We start from the raw sequence: 15,927 nt of genomic DNA on the forward strand, positions 1-15,927 counted from the left end.
TCTTCCTCTTCCTCTTCCTCTTCTTCGGAATAAAACTTTTAAAGCATCTCAAGAATAGTATTGGTTCTCAGGGGCAAAGTGTTTAAGACCTGAAAACATACATAGAGCATCTCTGATTCTATAGGAAAACTTCTCTAAAACGTTAAATACATTTGTGCGACTAGACCACCAAGACCAAATTCTTGAGTCTCAATTTCATAGAAATGACCACTGAACTTGAGAGAAAGAAAGCAGGTGGAGTTATTGAGATACCTTACATATAGGGGACTGGATAGAAAGAAAAATGTTGGGATGCCTGCATGGCTCAGGTCATGATCCCAGGGTCCTGGGATGGAGCCAACTTGAGCTCCACACTCAGTGGGAGGAGTCTGATTCTTCCTCTACCCTTCACACTCCCCCTGCTCGTGCTCTCTCTCTCAAATAAGTAAATAAAATCTAGAAAGAAAGAAAGAAAAAGAGAAAGAAAGGAAAGAAAAAGAGAGAAGAAAGGAAGGAGGGAGGGAGGGAGGGAGGGAAGGAAGGAAGGAAGGAAGGAAGGAAGGAAGGAAGGAAGGAAGGAAAAGAAAAGAAAAAAAAGAAAAGAAAAGAAGAAAGAAAAGAGCAATGCCCTCCTCTGAAGGGGTGGTGTGCCAGACATAAAAGCAGTTTTCCAAAGGATAAGAGGCTGGGCTTGCGTAGGCATCCTTCAGTCCCATGATCATTATTTTGTAGTCATTACTGTTTAGCAGACATAAGACCAATCACAGGATTCCTTTCTTTCTGGTCAAAATTCTTCTAGGGCTCCTGGAAATTAGAAATACAGCAGGGTTTAAATTGTACTTCTAATTTTGCCAGACAACCATCCCTCCCTGTCAGCTGTTATCTCTGGTTTGTTCTCTTTCCCATAAAAGGTATTTGTCTCTGAGCATATGGAAAACTCTTGACCCTTGCCTGAGACCAGACGCTTTACAGGAGTTAAGTCGCTCTTGTTTTCCCTATACGGTCTCATTTGTACCAAATGGTTACTTACCCATAGAAGAAAGTAAGGGAGAGAGGAATTCTAGTGTTATAAATTTTATATTATCCTCCAGCAATGACCACTCTTTATTGGCAAGAAGTTATTTCAAGCTTTACCAAAGAGATGGATAACTACATAGAATGCTTATATTTTTGCCTGTGTTTATATTTTGTATACTAGGGAGATTTTAAGAAAACATTCTCTTGTGATGAGGGAGGTTCCGGCATAAGTAAATAAATGAACCTTGCTTGTGTTTCCATCTCAGACACTGAAGAACTTGGAGCAATTCCAAGGTGTGCTGACTCGGGATCTAAAGTGTCCTTACCTTCACAGGAGAGACCACGTACCCAGACTAGCCCCCCTTTCAGGATAGTTGGGAGATCTGTTATGAATTCCCTTTAGAAACTCAGGAATATATAATATATAATACCTAATTATATAGATAATATATAATATATAATACCTAAATAATTATTATTAAGATAATGCCTGTCCTGGGGGGGACAAGAGTGCCAAGAATACAAAATGGGGAGAAAAATCATCTCTTCAACACTGGTTTCAGGAAAAACTGGATATTCACATGCAAAAGAATGAAATGAGAACCTTATATGTCACCATACCAAACAACAACAACAACTCATAATGTAAAACCGAAAATTATAATCTTTAGCAGAAAGCCAGGGGGAAAAATTTTCATGACATTGATCGCGGCAATAATTTTTTGGATAAATACTAAAGGCACAAACAGCAAAAACAAAAATAGATAAATGAGAGTACAGGAGATGTAGTTATTTCTACACATTAAAGGAAACAATCAACAGAGTAAAAAGGCACCGCCTATGGAATAGGAAAAATATTTGTTAGCCATTTATATAATAAGGGGTTAATATTCAAAATATATAAAGAAACCTGACAAATCAATATCAAAACCAAATAACCTGATTTTTTAAATAAGCAAAGAGGGGATCCCTAGGTGGCACAGCGTGTTTGGGCGCCTGCCTTTGGCCCGGGTGCGATCCTGGAGACCTGGGATCGAATCCCACATCAGGCTCCCTGCATGGAGTCTGCTTCTCCCTCTGCCTGTGTCTCTGCCTCTCTGTCTCTCTCTGTGTGACTACATGAATAAATACATAAAATCTTAAAAAAAAGAACAAACATAGGAAGAAAATTATAAAAATAAAATAAATAATAAAATAGGCAAAGAATGTAATAGATGTATTTCCAAGGAATATATACAACTGGTGAAACAGATACATGACATAAGAACATGCTTAATATTACTAACCGTCAGGGAAATGCAAATAAAAAACACAATGAGATATCAACTCATGCAGTGAATTATCACCCAACACACTGGCCATTATCAAACACAGATACACATTTTGTACATAGAGAAAAAAATTGTTTAAAGATTTTATTCATTTATTTATAGAGACACAGAGAGAGAGAGAGAGAGAGGCAGGGAACACAGGCAGAGGGAAGAGAAACAGGCTCCATGCAGGGACCTCAATGTGGGACTCGATCCTGGGTCTCCAGGATCACACCCTGGGCCGAAGGCGGTGCTAAACCACTGAGCCACCTGGGATGCCCAAAATTTTTAAAGTATTAGTAAGAATGTGGAGAAATTGGAACACTTGTGCACTCTAAGTGGGAATGTAAAGTGGTGTAGCTGCCATGGAAAACAGCAGAGAGCTTCTCCCTCCCCAAAATTTCTTTTTAATTAGAATTATCTTATGATCCAGCAATCCCACTTGTGAATATTTATCCAAAATAATTGGGAAGCAGAATCTAGAAATGATACGTGCACTCATATGTATTGCAGCATTATTCACAACAGCCAAGAAGTAGAAATCATTCAGTGACCATTAGAGAATAATGGATAAGGAAGTGTGGTACAGACAGGCAGTGGAATATTAGTCAGCCTTGAAGAAGAAGGGAATCCCGTCATGCTGCATGTGAATGAACTGTGAGGACATTATGATAAATAAATAAACTGGTAACAGAAAGAAAATACTCCATGATTCTACTTATTTGAGATATATAAAATGGTTAAACATCACAGCACAAAGTTAGAATGGTGGTTGCCAGGCAAAGAGAATGAAAGGTGGAAATGCACCTTTTGTTCCATCGGAATAGTTTCAGTCACGAGATGAAAACATCCTTGAGACCGGCTGTTCAACCAGCATATTTAACATTTAAGAGGGTAGATTTCATGTTTATTTCTACTAAAATTAAAAAAAAAGGCTTACCCAGAGTTCTTTTTCACATTTCAGCTTTCTCAACATTAAGAAATAACTGCACATTGAAAGATCCAAAATAAGAGAATATAAAAGGATATTCAAAATATAAGAGATATCCAAACTAACGTAAGCCATCCTTGGTGGAAAAGTAAAGCTTAATCCTGAGTCTCTAACACATATTAGAGCTTTTGCCTCTCATAATATTTACTTGAGATTCTCAAATACGTATTAGGTTAACGTACTTTCCTTCTCATTTTCTAGGAAGGTCTTGCCTTCCTCTTCAATCCCCCTCTTCAGCTTGAGCAACTTAGCTCTTACCATTTTATGAGATTTGTTGCTCTAAGTAAGGTTTCCTTTGAGTAAGAAAAAAATCCCTATTTAAAAAAATGATTGAAAGTCAGTAGATTCTAGTACTTTCTCTTACAGGTGAGGCATACAAAGTCTAGACAGGCTTGCAACTCATTCAAAGTCTCGTAACCAGGGCTAAAAGGTTGGTCTGCAACTCAGAATCTCCATTCTCGCCAATATTCACTATGCCTCTGATTTACTTTCTATACATCAAAGATGGACACAATAACTGGAAAATCATTATTTTATGCCTAACATGTACAGCAGATTATGACCGGTAGTAAGAATGAAAGGGAAGACCTGTGTCCTTTCTCAAGGAGCTCCCATCAACATGATCTAATGGAGTTTGTTTAATGTTTTAAATGAGGGTATGATATGCATAATTTCTTAAAAAGCAAAATGAAATGTTTATAGTATATTTTCTGAAGTGGTCTAAGAATACAGTACACTGTGATGTATACAGTGTGTGTATATATGGCAATTTAAGTTTCAGTAATAGAGAAAGAATGTGCAGGATCTAGGAGGCAGCATTTACTCAACTCTGCATTGATCACCTGGAATACTGCTTTTTAAATCGAGAGACCACACCTTGATTCCAAATTATCACGACGTAGTTCGTATAGAGCATCCAACGTGGCTGGAGAAATAACTACTTTGTGAGCACTGACGAAAGGGATTAGAAAAGAGTAAGGAAATAGAGCAAGCAACAAGTTTAAGTATCTGAAATTCTATCCTGACAGAGAAATAAACCTTATCATGATTGGCCCTTGAAGAATATGGACTATTTCGATGCATAGGATAGATAAGCAGAATTTTGTCTTCACGTGAGGAAGATTTTCATAATCACTGGAATTATCCAACACTGAAACGGGCACCTGAGGTATTGATTACCCAGGAAATGAAGATATTGGATCTGGATCAGCATTCGGAACAGATACTGTCAAGCAGGGTTTCTTAGACTAATATGCATGTGCATATTAAATGCACCTGGGGGTCTTGTTTAAATGAAGATACTGGAAGTGTATGTAAGGGTACGAGTGTGATCCTACAGTCCTAGGAAGCATCTAGGTGATGCCCATGCTCACGGTTTGAGGAGCAAGCTTGTAGAACAATTAGCACATTTAATTTGTACCTTGAAATAAGTGATTTAAATTTTTTCGAGGCCTTAGGCTTTATTAGACTTATTACCGAACACGTCATAAAAGCAGCTGCTCTTTGATTATGAGTTATCTCCTTCATCCTGACAAAAAGGAAAATAAATCTCTTGAAGGGTCAGCCAGGGGAAAAGTGAATTGCCTTTCTAAAGAGCAGGAAAATCCCACATGCACTTTCAGCTGCAGCGTCCTCGTGGTTCCTTCGTTCCCTGGTTAGCTGTCTGTTGTCTTCCTTAACGTTGTTGGAAGTGAAACCTTTGGCTGAGATACTTGCCTTAGAGGCTGACTTGTCAGATGGATTTCTGCAAATTGCATGTGGTAGCGGAAATGCTCATTTTTGACACCCAAAATCTTCACATAGGATTTTTACAGCCCACCTATGATAAAGACCAATTACAAGTTTGGCCACTTGGCCATGGAGCAGCTGACTCATTTATCTCTTCTAAGTGAGACCGTCTGAGCACAGCATCTTCCTTTAACATGAAAAATTTTGAACACTATCTCGTTTGACCATAATTAAATCTTTCAGTCCCTCAAGGAAGTGTTTGGTTTTTCTCTCACGGTTGATTTGGTTATTTTTACCTTCACATAAGAACATTAAAGAATACAAGAGTAAACACTTCAAAACTAGTTTCAAAATCTGTCACAGACTAGACATAACAACCAATTATCCTTCCTTTCCCCATTCTAAGGCTTCTAAATAATAGTGGGGAAAACAGTTATTATTTTTATACTACAATTTTCGACTATGAGTACTAGTATCCAAGGCAAGAATTCCAGTTTTCTTCAAAGAAAAGAGCCTGCACCATCATTTTCCAGAAAGCTCAAAGGAGAATTAAAAAAAACATCTATGAAATGTTCTGACATTTCTGACAGAAGTTTCCACAATGTCTACTAATTAATAGGAAAAATATAAAACACATTAATTAGTTTCCTCACAATTATATACAAATCATGACAAATTGGCGTAAGGAACGAAGTTTCAAGCTTTGTGTTCAGGCTAATGGAAACCATTCTCTTGTTTTGGGGATGATAAAAAGAATTCTTGACTTGAGAGAATTTAGGTGACATTTAATCTCGATTCACCCGGCTGGTGGAAAATGAAACCATATTTCCTCTGGGTTCAGATGTCAATCAATGAAAATACAATCCTCATAAATAAATAGGGTTGCATTATCTCACTTATTTCTTTGCCTGCTTCAGAAAGGAGCCTGTCACAAAACCATTGTAGGAGATCAATTATGGAGGAGGCCTGTGAATCAGAAGTATAAAATGGTCTCTCACAAACAGATTCTGAATCAAAAAGATTTAAGCATTTATGGCTGGGAAAGTATTTCTCACAGAAACAAGGGGGGAAATGTAGATGTGTTTGAAAAATAAATAGGACAACATTTCCTCATCAATTATGTAGCTATATATTAATCTATAACTTAAAAGGTCTACTTATACATTATATAGTGGTATTTATAAGCAAACATGTCCATGCACACGTACGTGTACCTACATAGAAACACACATATGTGTGGGTGTTGTATCTGCATATGTATACAGGTAACACATATTTGCCTTGTGTATACATATCACGCCCGTGAGTGGCATACAATATTCACAGTCTATATACGTGTGTGCATATATGGGTATATATGATGATAGCAGGAATTTAATTTGAAAATTTGTTAACTAAAAAATTTGAAACGCAGAAGGTGGAAATCAGGCAAACCAGATGCCGACAAGAATTAGTTCAAGGAGTAGCGCAACTCATGTTTTTAAATTATTGTGCCGGGATCAAGACAGCAGATGACACACCTAAACATCCCTTTGTGTTTAAAGAGTCTCCACTTTCCAAAAATAAAAGAACACTATATGGAAATGTTTCAGATTGGCTTGACTCATAACAGGTGCACCCTAATGAGGATGGCATCCACTGCGCCTTGGACCGAGTCTATGCTTCTACTGTGTAGGCCAGGAACAAAGAGAGGTGGTCACTGAAAGGGCTTGGCCTGGGACTATCCCCAATCTCCATGCTTACAGCAAATCTTCCCCTTGCCAGGCCTTTGAGGACGGCTACATGGTACTTGGTTTGGCATCACTGCAAACATGAGTTGGAGATCGATACTGAAGATCCTCAGAAATATGAATTTTAGAAATTTCTATAGGATCGAATGAGCTGATTCTGATTTCAAGGGATTTTTTTTTCTGCTACTCTTTATTCTCCTCTTAGAAAACACAGATTGTCATAAAGGGCTCTAATGAGATCAGAGTACATGGTTTGTTGGCTGTATAAGCTTTTGCAGTTTTTGTGCTGTCAAGTCCATCTAGTTTTTTCTTTTCTGAGGCTTAGGTCTCTTTTTGGAATACCCTCTTTGCCTCAAGATTACATTCATATATATTATATATATTATTTTCTAACGATGTTTTAATTTGGGGTAATTGATTAATGCCTTATGTGTTAACATTTCTGTAAAAGAAGATAGTTTATTCCAAGTAATTTTAAAAGAATTATAATTTTATTCCATTTAATTCTTACTTATTACTCCCAATCCCAGGGTTTAAGGTCCTTTATGTGTCATTTCTCATTTTTAATTCTTCTGATCTTCTATATGTTTGGATTTAGTATTATATTCTCATCATGTTTTTAAGAGCTGTATATTTTGGGATCTCTAGCTTTGAGTAGTGAAGTTTTGTTTCTTTTCCTGTCCAGGGTCCATTTCATCTCTCTCTAGTAAAAGCATCATCAGCACACTGATTTTCTTCTACACATCTATCTTCCCCTCCCTAACTTCTGGCCTCCACAACTATGAGAAAAACAGGTTTTACTGTTTAAGCCACCCAGTCAGTGGTATTTGGTTAGGACAGCCTAACCACACTAATACAGAAGGGGTGCATCCTTCTTTGTGACTTTTCATTCCTGTTTGGTAAAATGTGGAATCAATGGCTGGAGCTCGTGCAGCCTTATTGAACCAAACGATAGTAGCTGCGTATTACAGGATGCACTAAGAAGAAGAATGATGGCAAGTCCACCATAACAGCCCTGTTTATCTGTAACCTTTTTTTTTTTTTTTGCTTTTCCCATAGATGCTATATTTTATTGTAAGCACACCTGTAAGCCACTGCCAGTATTTTTAAACAAGGGAGTGGTGATATTATCAAAATTCAGTTCAGACATTAATTTTTACATCAAGAAGTAATGGCTTCCCAAGATACATTATTCCTTTCTAATAAAACCAATTTTTTTTTGAGAGAGAGAGCAAGGGGTGGGGGGGGGGGGAGAGAGGAGAGGAGAGAGAGAGAGAGAGAATTCTAAGCAGGTTCCATGCCCAGCATGGAGGCTAATGTGGGGACTTCATCTCATAACTCTAGATTATGATCTGAGCTGAACCCAAGAGTCAGACACTCAACCAAGTGAGCCACCCAGGCACTCCTAAAAACCGATTGCGTGCATGGCCATTCGATTCAAAGATTGACTTTCCCAGGCTCTCCTGTAGGTCAGGGGTGGCCATATCATTAAGTTCTGGACAATGAGATGGAGTGGAAATTTGGAACAATTTGGTGGGGGGAGAGTAAAGCAGGGATCAGGAGTGATAGTAAAGATAATAGCAGCACTTATTTTGCATTTATAACATGCCAGGAAGCATGTGAAGGCCTTTACATAAACTAGAGTCAGCAGGACCTGTTTTGAGAGACTGCAAATGGTTTGGCATCCCAGCAGAGCAAAGTGGGTGGAGATTAGGGAGTAGAAGTGGCAGAAAATTTAGAGAATAATCAACAGGAATGTTGAAAAAGGCCTTGTGTTCCATTCTATGAAGTGAAAACTTCAAACCAAGGGTAACAGGAATCCACTGAAGGATTTAAAAGTGGGCTATAACCTGATCAGATAGCTTTTGAGAAATTTCACTTGGAGAACAGTATGGACAATGGAAAGAGAAGCTCTATCACAGGTTTATAGTAATTGTCCAGGTGAGAGGTTCTTTTGTGAAGAAATACATGAATTAACACATTAGGAATCTTTTTGACAGATACACATAGGGCTTTGTGATGAATTAAGTAAAAGGTCTTAGTGAGCTATTACCATAATTTCTATTATTGGAAACATACATTATTTTTTTATATATATTTATTTTTTATTGGTGTTCAATTTGCCAACATACAGAATAACACCCAGTGCTCATCTCATCAAGTGCCCCCCTCAGTGCCCGTCACCCATTCACCCCTACACCCCACCCCCTCCCCTTCCACCACCCCTAGTTCATTTCCCAGGTATTACTCAGCCATTAGAAACGACAAATACCCACCATTTGCTTCAACGTGGATGGAACTGGAGGGTATTATGCTGAGTGAAGTAAGTCAATCGGAGAAGGACAAACAGTGTATGTTCTCATTCATTTGGGGAATATAAATAATAGTGAAAGGGAATATAAGGGAAGGGAGAAGAAATGTGTGGGAAATATCAGAAAAGGAGACAGAACATAAAGACTCCTAACTCTGGGAAATGAACTAGGGATGGTGGAAGGGGAGGAGGGCGGGGGGTGGGAGTGAATGGGTGACGGGCACTGAGGGGGGCACTTGACGGGATGAGCACTGGGTGTTTTTCTGTATGTTGGTAAATTGAACACCAATAAAAAATTAATTTATTAAAAAAAGGAGTCCTCTGTGTGTCTCTCGTGAATGAATAAAAAATACTTTTTAAAAATGTTCACTTATTTAGAGTGAAAGAAAGAGATAGAGTGCAGTGGGGAGGGGCAGAGGTGGAGGGAGGAAAAATTCTTAAGCAGACTCTGCAATGAGTGCAGAGCCCTTTGTGCCACTCCACCTCACAAGCCTGAGATCACCACCTGAGCTGAAAGCAAGAGTCCAACACTTAACCAACTGCACATCCCAGGCATCTCAGCTTTTGCTTTTTTATCAGTCATTACAAGGTTGATGAAAGTGTCCTGGAAAATGAAAAAAAAGTGATAAAAGCTAGAAAATAGAGAACTTAGGGTCAAAAGAGGAAGATGGATGGGATAGAAGGCCTCCCCAAAATCAGATGTAGCCAAGAGTTTAAAAGATGTGTAATTGACCCTGATTCTTTTTTTAAGGTTTTATTCATTTATTCATGAGAGACACGGAGAGAGAGAGAGAGAGGCAGAGGGAGGAGCTGGCTCCATGCAAGGAGCCCAACGTGGGACTCGATCCCAGGTCTCCAGGATCGCACGCTGGGCCGAAGGCAGGTGCCAAAGTGCTGAGCCACCCAGGGATCCCCAACCCTGATTCTTAATACAAAACCCTCATGATATAATATAGACTTGGCCTTGTACAGATCTGGGTCAAAGTTATATATATATGTATTATATATATATTCAGGTACTTCACTATCTTAGACATTTAACAATTCTTTAAAAAATTATTATGTGATAAAATGCACATAATATAAACCTAAAAGCCCTTTTAACTATTTTTCTCACTTGTGAAATGAGAACAAAATTACCTACCTTGCTTAATTAAAATGTATGATAAATTCAGTGATTTCAATAAGTGATCATTTTCCTTTTCTAATTTTCAGGAAAGATACAATTGAAATCACTCTATAACAAATCTAATTAGAAAGCTACTTCAGCATGAATTTACATTTTCATTAACACTCAAAGAAGAGCTAATGCATGTAGGCTTCAAGAGGGAAAGACATAAAGAAGCACAAATCTTTCTAAATTTCACTGCTGTAAAGTATAGGGATTGGTAGCTGAGGAACTTTTTACTTGAATATCAATTTGGACTTCAAAGAAGCAGAGGTAATAATCACTTTGATTCAGGCAGTCATAGGAAGTCATTGACTCAAACCCTCAATTTATACAAATGAGGCCACTGAGGCCCAACAAGCTTGAAAGAATTGCCTAGTGTCTCACAGCTAGTTAGTGATAGAGGGAAGATTTGAATAGCAATCTCTAGGATGTATGTGATGTGGGGTTTTTTTTCCCTTAAATGCTAAGAGTATACACCAGACGATAGCCTCTTTGAAATAAAAGCTATAACAAAATAAGTATAGGGCTAGCAAATAAATACATTGCACACATCAAAAAGGAACAAAACAAAAGCCAAACATCTTCACAATGTGAAAATATTCTGAGTGGGGAATTAGCTACATAATCTCCATGGATACTCATTTGCTCCATGATGCCATGTAATTAAGGTCATTTTTATTCACAAATGTCCTTTTTGTGACTCAGTCTTTGTACAGATACGTAACAATAACAATAACAGTTATTCCCAAGAATATTAACCAAATAGGCAGATAAGCAAAGACAATCTGCTTTCACACATTTACTGAGAGAGAGAGAGAGAGAGAGAATGAATTTTGAATTTTACTGAACTACTTACAATTCCAAAAAGGTGTCATGTGTTTCTTACCTGAGTCCTTGGTACTATTGTTTCCATTGCTGCTTGCCTTTGTTGGAATGAGTGGTCAACAATGCCCTTGATCCACCACAGATATTTAAAAGTTCCTGCCTTTATAGTTTTCCTCACTTCTAACACCTAAATACACCTGTAGTTCAGAAGCCTTATCAGTTCATCTCCCTTCTCTCTCCCAGTGACTCCTAGCTAGAGCAGTGTCTAGAACCTAGTACACGCAAAAATCTTTTCTAATTGAAGTACTTTATATAAGCTGAGCAACAGCTATCCATAAAATAATTTTTAGGGTAAAATCGGATATGGTGTTTTTTTCATTGGTAGGTAATTTGGTTGTGGTTTAACTGATACAAAAATCTATCATGAACTATAAACTAATATTAATCATGAACTATAAACTAATAATAAGGAATGAGACTAAGAATATACATGTGATTAGATTCAAATAGAAATGCCAAAAGAGGGATGCCTGGTTGGCTCAGTCGGTGGAGTGTGTGACCCTTCATCTCAGGATTGTGAGTTCGAGCCCCAGGTTGGACGTAGAGATTACTTAAAAAAAATCTTAAAACAACTCAAAAGAACTGATGCACTAATTTGTGTAAATGTGCAGTTTGTTACATACACATATACAAATGTATACAATACATATGAATATGTATGTGCAAGAAGTGTATATATTTCTAATTACATGAAAATGAAATTTCAACTTTTTTCTTCGTAATGCACGTGTATGTTTCATACACAATGCTTCATATATCTAGAAAATATTTGTAGCTATGTAAGTTATCTGCAACTGACCAAATCTAGAAGGAAGGAAAAATCTCTTTTGAGGAAGTAAAATAGACATTACGAGGCCTATACACTAAAGTCATGCACTTCACTGAAGGAAGAGTTTTATATTAAGAGTCTTCATCCCGTCGAGTGCCCCCCTCAGTGCCCATCACCCATTCACGGGATGAGCACTGGGTGTTATTCTGTATGTTGGCAAATTGAACACCAATAAAAAATAAATTTATTATTAAAAAAAGAGTCTTCAGGTGAATCCTGCTCGACCTGCTTTTAGAAATAACTCTAAAACATATGGGCATTTATTTTCTCTTCCCATGGAAGATTAGAGAGGAGGTGATTACACTCTTAACAGCAAGAAGTGAGAGGAACTATGGCAGATGAAATAGAAGCTTAATGTGAGAGAAAGAAACGCAGAGGCAGAGACAGAGGAGGGGAAAGAGAACTGAGGAATAGAAAGAAGAAAATGGAAAAGGAAGGTGGAAAGGAAGGAAAACAGAAACATTTAAGGGATTAACAGAGTAAGACCTTAAATGAAATGAGTAAAGCAGTTTGGGCCACATAGACAGCGGCCAGAAATGCTGCTCAGGGGAGGACAAACTTGCTCCTGACCCTCTCAGTTCAGTACCTGGGGGTGTGTGAACAAAACTGACAACAGACAAAATAACAGGAGTAAAGGCATCCACGTTTATAAATTTTTAATTTTACATGTAAAACCTCACGACAAGAACTAAATACCCAGAGCTGTGGTGAGATTTGAGAGCAGATAGAGCATTTTAAAAAGGGAAAGGAGCAGGGAGAAAGGCCACTGAAGGGAGAGTAAATGAATTTTTGGAAAGACAAGTGAGTCCTTAGGAGAACAGATGGAAGATATGATGGGTTGTGCCCATGTCTGTCTGAGTGTAGTGCCTACCTTTCTGAGGCTCTGTGATGAATCGGTCTTCCCTGGGGGATGAGACTTTTGGGGAGAGGATTTAAGACAATTGAGGTTTTCTAGGGGGAGGATATATCTTTAGATGGATAGGGGACTTCAAAGAAAGCTCTCCCTGTACTGTGGATTCACAGCTATCTTCAGCCCAGAAGAGTCCTTACTTCACCGTGGCACGTTTTGGAGCCCTTCACGTGGCAGCTCAATGATTCCTGTGAACGTCACCATTTGGTGTAGTATATATAATAAAGTGCATGATGATGAGCTTATGTCAAGGAGTCAAGAAAGACCTTTTATTAACGTGTTCTGCTCAGGAAGGTGAGGTATATTGTTATAAATTTAAAAAAGTAAATTTTGAACCCAAAACCAAATTAGCAGTGATTAGCAAACCAAATTAGCAGTGGTTAGCAAATGCGCATGTGTGTACTACCCTAACATGGTACTTACTGCTTATTTGTATATGAGTGAAAGTTGAGTATTTAGTATAGTTGCAGTCCTATCATGACAGGCTTTCTATGACCCATAAAAGCTCTCGAACATTGCATACTTAACTATAGATCCATCTACAATAGAAGAAAAAAAAGGCCATGTATAATTCATAACAGTAGAGGAGTCCATAAACCCAAACGTTCCCTGGGTAACTGAATAAAGCAAGCTAATTTCCATGAGTGACAGGTCAGACTCGCAAGCCATCAATCCTTCTTGGCGGTGAAATGGAAACCGAAGCCAGATGAAATAGCTTGTTTTCTTGCTTACAAGGGTTTTCCAGACTTCTGAGCTGATTAAAAACCAGAAGCATCTTTGAGAACAAGCAGGTGCTTACTTCTTCTACTTGAAATCGACTGCTTTTCTTGTTTTTACACCCATCTTTCCTTTCCCTTTTAACTAGTCGATGCACTGAAATATTAGCGCAGACCCAGAGACTATAAAACCATGCAGAGTAGCAAGTAAAATGAAAAAATTGATAGAATTCTAATAGGTGTATTATTTAGAATACACACCCCCCCGCTGGCGTGACCCCGACGCCCCCACCCCGCACCCAGCCCCGCGCCCCCAAGGGAAGTGGGAAGGGGGGGATGCTCGGGAACTACCTTGTTCGGTCTCCAAAGGGCACCCGCCCTCCCGCCGCCGCCGCCCGGGCGCTGGGCTCCGACCTGGAGGAGCCGGCCTCGGGCTTGGCCAGGCCCGGACCCGCCAGCCCCCCGCTGGCCGCCGCCGCCGCCCTCCCCAGCGCCTCCGTGCGCGCCGCGGAGCCCTGGGCGCAGCCTAGAGTGGAAGGAAGCGCGCGAGCCCGGGAGGGACTGCGGGGGGCGACAGGCGACCGCACTCACCCCGGGAGGACGCCGCCTGCTGCTGCCTCGGGCTCCTCCGCTCTCCCCCCCGGCTTCCCCGCCCCGCGAGGGCCGGCGAGGGGGGCCGGGCGGAGCGGAGCCGCTGCGACCAGGCTGGACATGGTGCTCCCGGAGGAGCTGCAGGGGAGGGTTTGGGGGGCGCTAAGATTTAGGGGGCCCCGGAGGCTAGAGGGGGCCCGGGGAAGGCCTCTGAAGGCGGGTGTCTGGAACAGTCGCCCTCGGGCATCGCCAGGGCAGCCGGGGGTGTGGGGCGGGGAGGGAGGGGTCCGGCCTGTACACTGTTGCATCTAAGTGTGAGCAAGTGGGATGGACCCCACGCTTGGGCGTCTCGACTGTACCGGCCACGGAGTCGCGTCCTCCGGGGTCCCCTCCTTACCTGGTGGCTTTCCTAACAAAGTAAGAGAAGGCGAAGTCCCGGTGATCACCAGCCACGCTTCCACGGAGGCCTGATCCCGCTGCAGCTGTCCCCCCCCCCCCCCGACCCGGCGCCGGGGCTGCCCCGCTCCAGGACCCCCCGCGTCTGGGCAGCTGGCTGGTGCTGCTGTGCACCCGGCTGGGGTCCCCCCCGAGGAAGAGCTCTGCCCCCAGCCGCTCCCCCTCCCCTGCGCTCCAGACCCCGGGCTGTGGGCGGCGCTGCTCCTGCCCCAGGCCAGCCGCTGGCCGCCCCCGCCTCTCCGGGCCTCCCCGCTCGCAGGGGTGGCGGGTGGGGCAGGCACAGCGGCCGCGCGCCCTCGCCGGGTCCCAGGGAGACCGGGGCTCGCAGTCGCTGGGGGCCCCAGATTCCCAGGCGGCGACGGAGGCAACTGGTGAACTTGCCCGAAGCTCAGTGGCCGCCGCTGGGGTGCCCTGGGCGCTGCAAGGGCTGCAGGGGGGCGCGCAGAGGTGACGGGGGGTGGGGGCGCGCGGAGTGCCCCACTTAAGAGAGGGACAGTCGCGATGAGTGCGCACACCCCCAGGTCCTGAGAGCAGGAGCGAGGGGCAGTTTCCACCAAAAATAAGAAGTGCTGCTACCCTGGGCACTTTGCCCCCACCCTGGGTGAAGCATCACCATCCAGCGCCCTGGGCTTGGGTCTGGAAGGAGCGGCGATCCACCTGCCTCTGAGCCCAGCCAGCCCACGGGAGAGCAAAGAAGTTAAAAAAAAAAAAAAGACAAATGGCAGAATTTTTATTTTATTTTAAATTTGTATTTTAAGGACAATTGTCAGTCTGTATCAGACAAAAACAAACATGAAGCCAGATGATATAAGGCAAATTAATATTTTTTAAGTAATCAAATATGTTAAATTTTCACCTGAATGGAAATAGTTCCAAATATTGCTCTTAAGTTGAACCATGAATAAACATTTCAAGTTAAAAAGAAAATTGCAGATAGCATTTTGACGTTGAAATGCAGAAAAATACTCTCATAAATCATTGTAAACATTCCCAATTTGTTGGATATTTTACAATACTAATAAATATTAGATATAAAAGCATGGAATTAAACTTAGAAAAATACCTCATATGAACAAAAGAATTATGCATACTATTGTGTCTTTTAAAGCATTTTAAATTAGGAATTGTTTAATAGATTAGCGTGGAGGCTGTGCAGGCGGAGAAAATTAAGGCCATTCCACTTTAAGTTCAGCATTAGCACAGGTACAGCCATCCCAGGCCCCTGTGAATAAGAGCTGAAATTTACATTATTTCAGTTATAGGGAAAAAAACACAGCTTACAGCTTAATGTCTTAGGAAACCC

At 41.0% G+C, this 15,927-nt stretch overlaps 1 long non-coding RNA gene across 4 annotated transcripts in view; it reads right to left on the reverse strand.

Moving 5' to 3' along the window:
• LOC119878571 overlaps positions 1-14,651 on the reverse strand; it is a 42,156-nt gene extending 27,505 nt beyond the window's left edge. For 2 of the 4 annotated variants that reach the window (XR_005387015.1, XR_005387012.1), the window contains exon 1: positions 14,566-14,651. This is a non-coding gene — a long non-coding RNA (uncharacterized LOC119878571). Of the gene's footprint in view, positions 1-13,284; positions 13,688-14,168; positions 14,212-14,565 lie in introns of those variants that run through there. The other 2 variants (XR_005387014.1, XR_005387013.1) reach the window with 2 other exon arrangements.
• Between the last annotated feature and the right edge of the window lie 1,276 nt (positions 14,652-15,927).

This window comes from Canis lupus, unplaced genomic scaffold (genome assembly GCF_011100685.1).
Source record: "Canis lupus familiaris isolate Mischka breed German Shepherd unplaced genomic scaffold, alternate assembly UU_Cfam_GSD_1.0 chrUn_S1739H1935, whole genome shotgun sequence".
Classification (NCBI taxonomy): Eukaryota; Metazoa; Chordata; class Mammalia; order Carnivora; family Canidae; genus Canis; species Canis lupus.